This window comes from Amborella trichopoda, chromosome 12 (assembly GCF_054954075.1).
Source record: "Amborella trichopoda isolate Santa Cruz 75 chromosome 12, AtrichopodaSantaCruz75HAP2 v2.0, whole genome shotgun sequence".
In the NCBI taxonomy this organism is placed as follows: domain Eukaryota; kingdom Viridiplantae; phylum Streptophyta; class Magnoliopsida; order Amborellales; family Amborellaceae; genus Amborella; species Amborella trichopoda.
In genome coordinates this window covers 46,560,705-46,568,616 of record NC_142347.1, presented here as the reverse complement: position 1 = coordinate 46,568,616, position 7,912 = coordinate 46,560,705, and the positions used below count along the sequence as shown (strand labels likewise).

General features: G+C 33.4%; 1 long non-coding RNA gene across 1 annotated transcript; it reads left to right on the top strand.

Annotated features, from left to right (window-relative positions):
- Positions 1 to 6,488: 6,488 nt before the first annotated feature.
- On the top strand, positions 6,489 to 7,265 carry LOC148779623 (uncharacterized). Its single transcript, XR_016045146.1, has 2 exons — positions 6,489 to 6,735; positions 7,026 to 7,265. It is a non-coding gene; the product is annotated as an uncharacterized LOC148779623 (long non-coding RNA).
- Positions 7,266 to 7,912: the final 647 nt, after the last annotated feature.

The window sequence follows — 7,912 nt, the reverse complement described above, 5'->3', positions numbered from 1 at the left end:
CTCCAAGTTCTTTTTTCTTGGTGAGCTTTTGTTTATCTATTTGCCTTTTTAATTTCATATCAATACAGAGGGCTAAGCCTTCTGCACATATTTCTGCGGAGAGTTCTCCGAGTGTATATGATGAATATACTATTATTCCATTGTGTTTTTTGCGAAGTCTTTCTTTGACTTTTTCTGCAAATAGATATGGAAGACCAGCTATGAATTTTTCTTTCCAATGGTCCAGCTGGCAATCTTCACGTATTTGGAATTCCAAGCCTTTGAAGTATATCATATTAATTGTTCTTTGGAATCTACTTGTTGTTTTAATATACCACAAAGTCCTTTATCGGAGGCATCACATTCAATTATTTTGAAAGCAGTGGGATGAGGAAGAGAAAGGCATTTAAGGGTTTTTACCTTACTCTTTATTACCTTTATTGCGTGAGTATGGATGTCAGACCAAGGAGGAGGATTCTTCTTGAGTCTATCATATAATGGTTTGGAATCCAAAGCAAGGTTAGGATAAAAATCACTTACGTAATTGAGGCATCCTAAAAACCTTTGTAATTCAGTTTTATCAAGAATCTTATCAGGAAATTTATCAGCAAAAGCTATAGATCTATCTATTGGAATGATAGTGCCATGGTGTATCATATGTCCTAAAAACCTAATATTGGTTTTGAAAAGTGTAATCTTTTTGGCAGAAACCACTAAGCCTGCTTGGCTAACAGCATGGATAAATGTATTTATGTGTTTAATGTGTTGATCAATTGATTCAGAGAATATTAAGACATCATTAATATAAACTATCATAAAAGGGTAGTAAGAGTTGAAAACATCATTCATTATTTTTTGAAATTCTGATGGTGCATTCTTTAATCCAAAAGGCATTACATTCCATTCGTATTGTCCAAAAGGAACATTGAATGCTGTCTTGTATTTGTCTTATTCTTGGATCTGGATTTGCCAGTATCCGGATTTCATATCGAATTTTGAAAATATACAAGCTTGAGCAACTCTGTCTAATAAATCTTTATATGGAACTAAAGAGTTCATGGGTTGTTTTCCCCGGCGAGTATTGCTTCGGGAGCCCATATTTAAGGATGAAAGATCCTTATCAGAGAGGTTATCTTTGAATAATTGAAGTGCAAGTGAAAGTGGTGATTCGTCATTGGCGTCAGTGTTGCCCCCCTTGCAAAAATTCTCGGGTTAGAAAATCGGGTAAAGAATTAGAAGACCCGGGAAGATGTTCAATGGAGAAATCAAAGGCAGAAAGTATTGCCTGCCATCGGGCAAATATTTGTTTGGAAATCAAATTTTTAACATCTTTTTGCAGAATATCTTTGGCTGCTTTGCAGTCTGTTCGTATAAGAAAAGGTTGGTTTAAAATATCACTTTGGAATTTTGTGACACAATGAACAATGGCTAATAATTCTTTTTTAACCATTGAATAATTTAATTGGGTGGAATTCCAAGCCTTTGAAGTATATCGTATTAATTGTTCTTTGGAATCTACTTGTTGTTTTAATATACCACCAAGTCCTTTATCGGAGGCATCACATTCAATTATTTTGAAAGCAGTGGGATGAGGAAGAGAAAGGCATTCAAGGGTTTTTACCTTACTCTTTATTACCTTTATTGCGTGAGTATGGATGTCAGACCAAGGAGGAGGATTCTTCTTGAGTCTATCATATAATGGTTTGGAATCCAAAGCAAGGTTAGGATAAAAATCACTTACGTAATTGAGGCATCCTAAAAACCTTTGTAATTCAGTTTTATCAAGAATCTTATCAGGAAATTTATCAGCAAAAGCTATAGATCTATCTATTGAAATGATAGTGCCATGGTGTATCATATGTCCTAAAAACCTAATATTGGTTTTGAAAAGTGTAATCTTTTTGGCAGAAACCACTAAGCCTACTTGGCTAACAGCATGGATAAATGTATTTATGTGTTTAATGTGTTGATCAATTGATTCAGAGAATATTAAGACATCATCAATATAAACTATCATAAAAGGGTAGTAAGAGTTGAAAACATCATTCATTATTTTTTGAAATTCTGATGGTGCATTCTTTAATCCAAAAGGCATTACATTCCATTCGTATTGTCCAAAAGGAACATTGAATGCTGTCTTGTATTTGTCTTGTTCTTGGATCTGGATTTGCCAGTATCCGGATTTCATATCGAATTTTGAAAATATACAAGCTTGAGCAACTCTGTCTAATAAATCTTTTTTATTAGGAATTGGATATCTGATCCATTGTAACACTTTATTTAATGGTTTATAATTTATTACTAATCTAGGAACTCCTCTTTCTTTTTCAGCATTTTTGTTAACATAAAAAGCTGCACAGCTCCAAGGTGAAGAACTTGGTCTAATGAGTTTTCTTTGTAGGAGTTCTGCTATTTCTTTTTTACACATTTTCAATAAAACAGTATTCATTTGTATTGGCCTAGCTTTAGTAGGGATTTGGCTTTCAGTGAAAGTTGATTCATATGGTAAGCTGATACTATGTTTTTTCCTATCCCAAAAAGCATTAGGATGTTCGCTGCATATTGAGGTTTCTATTTGCTTTTGTATTGATTGAATCTTTTGTTGGATTGAAGGTATTTGCAATTGCTCTTCAATTACTTTGTATTTAATTTCTTGTTTAAGAGTGCAAAGAAATTTTTCTTTGCCTTGTAATTGACTTTTGATATTATTTAATTCTTTTAATTTTGGTTTATGTATGAAATTAAAATGTATTGGAATATTTTGAATCGTAGATGAAATTCCTTTTTCATCAATAGTGAGAGGATAAAGCAATGTTAGGAATGGGACTCCTAGAATTACTGATTGGCTTAATCCTTTAACCATGATAAAGGGTGTATCAATACATTGGTGATTATTACATACAGAGGCGTTGGATAATTTATATTTAATAAATAACCTACTACCATCTGCTGTATTTAATATTTGAGTAGTTTTGTCAAAATATTTTGAAGGTACAAGTCCTTCGTTTATGCAATTGAGATCAGCTCCTGAATCTATAAGGGCTGATGTTTCAAAGCTATAATTTTTAGCAACAATGATTTTGACTTGGACAAACCATTTTTGTATAACTATCTTATTTATCAAATTAACTGAAGGAATTGGTATTGTTGGTATTTCACTAGTCTCTATGGGACCAGTGGTTTCTATTGGGTTATCTGTTATCAAATCATTGAATTCTATTTCATCTGTCTCAGAATCTTGTTGAGACATTTGTTGTAATTCTAATATTTGAATCCTTCCTTTCAATTGTACTATTTCAGATTTTATTTCTTTAATCTCTTTTTTGAGTGAGTGTGTGAACATTATGCTGAGGTAAAGGACAACTACAATCTTCTGATGATTCTGTAGTAGTCTCAGTATTAGTAGAAGAACTATCTGAACCTATAAGATCAAGATCATTACTATCTATTTCTTCAGTATAAGAACCACTAGAAGTAGAGGAGGAAGAATCATATGATATTATACTTTTTAATTTTGCTTTAATGGAGTCATCTAAATTTAATGAATCTATTTTCTTTTTTAATTTACATTGGTGTTTATAATGTCCTATTTTACCACACTTATAGCATACTGAGAGTTTTCTCTTTTTCTTTGTATTTGGAGAAAATTTATTGATTAATTTTTGCTTTGATTTTTTATAGTATTCTTTGTCCTTATTTTTCTTTTTGGTTTTAATATATTTTTCTTTTTTGTATTTTTTCTTTTTCTTTTTGACGTAGTCAGGCATATTTTTTCTATCTAAGTAATATCCAAATTGCTCACTGAAGTCTCCAAGTTCTTTTTTCTTGGTGAGCTTTTGTTTATCTATTTGCCTTTTTAATTTCATATCAGTACAGAGGGCTAAGCCTTCTGCACATATTTCTGCGGAGAGTTCTCCGAGTGTATATGATGAATATACTATTATTCCATTGTGTTTTTTGCGAAGTCTTTCTTTGACTTTTTCTGCAAATAGATATGGAAGACCAGCTATGAATTTTTCTTTCCAATGGTCCAGCTGGCAATCTTCACGTATTAAAAGCCTTGAAAAGAGTACATCTTTATATCATTTATAATGAGAAAGAGTAGGACAGCGTAGATTAGATAGCAAGTCTTCTGATCTTGCTGCCAGTAGTGAAGTACTGCCTACAAAATGTAGGGTGATTGTGTATATCAAGGTATTAACAGCATCACTTTCTGTATAGATGACTTCTTGGTTTTGTTCATTTCTTCCAGTCCATTGTCTAGTATTGTTTAAAATCCTTTGTTTGGTATCATCATCTACATAAAAATCCCACCATCCTCTTAACCATCCTGTGAATCCATTTACTATTGCTTTGGCAACTTCTTGATCATGGTTGCCTGCCATTTTATTTGCAGAGGCATACATGGTCATATGTCTCATGACATCTAATATTTTTAATTCAGATAAACCATCTATTTGCCAATTGACTATAGATCTTCCAGAATAAGATACTGCCTGTTGTATTGAATCTTCTTCCATCTGAATGTCAACAGGAGTAGGTCTCTTATGGTAGGGTAAGGCTGTTATGGGTTTCCAGTATTTCCCATAAGCTATTTTATTGATAGTATCCATTAGAGGTGTAGTATCCATAAATGCTTTTTCCTGATTTTGGATTGTATCCTCTATTATGGGTTCTTCCTCTGTGAGCACCATTGTTTCATGCTCAGGTAGGATAGCTTTTCCTTTGTCAGATGACTCAGGTATTTGAGAAGTAATCGTAGGTGGAGGAATATTGATTTGAGGTGAAGGTACTCCTTTTAGATCTAGTTGGGATAGTTTGGAGATTAATTGATCCATAAGGGATTTATTATTTTCTCCAATGTGGAATTTATTCTTATTTAACTCAGGAGGAGGTTTAAATAATACTGATTTAGGAATGGGAGAGACAGTAGGTATTTCCTTGGATACGATTCTTTCTATTCTTTCAGTTTGCTTTCCAAGGGATTGTAGATATAGGTTTGTATAATTATTTTGTTTTACAATATGGGGTATGTATTCTTGTTTTTTATTGATCTCCTTAGGTATGGCTTTATATGGTGTAGCCACTATATCATAGAAGGATGAGGAGTGTACAGGCTCATTTTTCTTTGGAATGCCTGTTTTAAGTATAATGCTTTTCTCCGGTGGATGAATACTAGCAATTGTAGTACCATCAGTACTTATATATGTTTTTTCTTCTATGGTTTGAATTTTTTGAATTTTATCAAACGAGGGAATAGTAATATTCTTCTCTAAACATAGGTCTTTTAGCCAATGAAAAAATCCTATATTCAATCTTTCTTTGTGTAAGAACTTATTATATTTTTTATGTAATAATTCAATTAATCTAGGTGGTTGAAACCTTTGTAAATACCATTCTCGAATATTTTTATTTTCTTCTTATAAATAATCTTTTTTAATAAAAGCTTTATTTATTTTTCTTTGTTTCTTTTCTAGCTTGGCGGCTAAATAGGCTGCTATATATTCTTCTGAATATTGAGTAGGATCTTCTTCTTCAAGTTGTAATGTACAAACTTGAAAGTCATGTAATTCTTCTATACTTGGTTCAGTATTAGAAGTTGTAGGATGAGATGATGTATATGTTGGGATTACAATATTATCTCTGGTTCTGTGTGTTCCTTGAAATTGTATATCTGAATTAGATGAACTTATTTGATTATTAGATGAAGATGGATGACTATGACTTGGAGGAGGAGGTAATATAATAACATTTGGATTATGAGAAATTGATTTTCTACTTGGTATATTTTGCTTATTATTTCTCTTCCTGTTTATATCAATATCATCCTGTATCCGTGAATTTGTATTTTGGAATTGTATTTCTACATTTCCATCTGTATGTTCTATTATATGATTGGGAATATGTTGTTGAGGAATTTCTCGTGGCTGATTGACATTTTGTAATACCCATGATTGAGGTAGAATTATATCTGACCATTTTATAGTTTTTGGGACTATCATATTAGACTTTTCTATATTTGTTTGGAACAAAATTGTTTGATCTTTTTGATCAAGTTTCAAGGTATTGGGACTTAATGTATTCATAACTTTATAGTATATTCTATAGACTATAGCAAGATTTTGTGATCCATGGACCATATTAAAACCATGTGTTTTAAGATTTATTGTTAATATATCTAAGATATTGGGATCATTTAAAGAAACAGAAAAATTAGGAAAACAGTTAAAATAAATTGGCCCGCTACAGAGGCTGGATTCCACCATGCCTAGTAGAGAGTCTGTGAATATATTGTGTCTTGTATCTCTTAGGCATACAAGCACAGAAGTGTTCAACCCTGGTCGGGTCAAAGGTTTTACGACTATTTGAATGAGGCCAATGTGTAAGTATTTGTAATTATTTTCTCTATGTTTTTCTATTACTTTTTTAGAGAGTAAGTGAAAGTCTTCTTGATTTTGCGTGACTGATAGACTTTCTTCTATAGTCTTGATGGCATAACCCATCTTAAGTTTGAATGATCCTTTATTATAAACATCATGTATTGGTACCTTGGGGATATTCCAATTTTGTATATTTTCCTCAATATCATTTATGATTATCTGTTCTTTATTTTTAACTCTAAGTTTGGAAGATGAAGGTACAGTTTTACTAGTAAGATTTCTTATGAGATTTGCCATCCGTAGGTTGCGGATAATGACAATCTGGACATTCAGTGGCCTTAGCTTTTTTCCCTAAGCGGCTCTCCTGGCCTTGGCGGTACTTTTCGCATCGGCGTTCACTTGTCTCTTGTCTTAACTCTCGGACCAACTTTCTTGGTGGTCAATCTCACTTAATTTCTTACAGTAAAATGTCTCTTTATCTTACTTATGAGGTAGGGAGAACAGTTGTACAAATTCTACAGTTATAACTGTTTGCACAGTTCCACTGTGGAATAGTTCTTACTGTTGTAATTTGTCAGACAGTGTATCACTGTATGGCTCTGATACCACTTTGCGCCAGGATCTACAGCACTGTCTTTTAATTAGGTTTTATTGATTGCTTTTCAGGTTCAAGTCTATTGAGGTTCAAGACTATTGCGGATAACAATGATCAGGATGTAACAAGGTTATAATAAATATGTAAACAGCAAGCTGTTATATTGGATTAATGATTGTAAAATTCTGTAATAATTTAAACAGAATAATATGATTCCTATGAAAGGAATTATTGAAATATCAAGTAGGATCCATTGAGCGTAACTAGTGTTACCTATTTTAATATTGAATAAAATTTTAAACTGCATGGAATTTTTACAGAAAATCACACTAGCATCTTATTATTATTCACAGAGTATTTTACAGGGGAATATTACAGAAAAGATAAAAGCAGGAAAGAAGTAAACAATAAACAGAAAAGCTTAAACGAGAAAGAAAGCACAAGACTTACTGGGTACATACACAGTAACTGGAAAAGAGTTTCCAGTGGTGAGGACAGTAAGAAGGCAAGTTATTGATATTGCAATCACACATTATTAAGAGTGAGGTGAGAGAGAACCTGGTTCAGCTATGAGGGCAATGATAGCTGTGAATAGGAACAGTGCAGGGTTCAGGTGCAGGTGTAGAGCAGAGGTGCAGGTGTAGAGCGGAGGTGCAGGTGTAGAGCGGAGGTGCAGGTGCAGAGCAGAGGTACAGGTGCAGGGCAGAGGTACAGGTGCAGGGCAGAGGTACAGGTGCAGAGCAGGGGTACAGGTGGCCTGAGGTTGTTCTGAGGTTACAGGAGGTCTGAAGTTGTTATGAGGTTACAGGAGGTCTGAAGTTGTTGGTAGAAGTCTGTGGTTACAGGAGATAGAGGTCGGTAGCAGAGTTTTAGTTAAAGGCTTCAGGGACTTCAGAGAGAGACTCAGAGGCTTTCGGGTAAAGGTCGAGAGGTTGGTGAAGGCTTCTGGTAAAGGTCG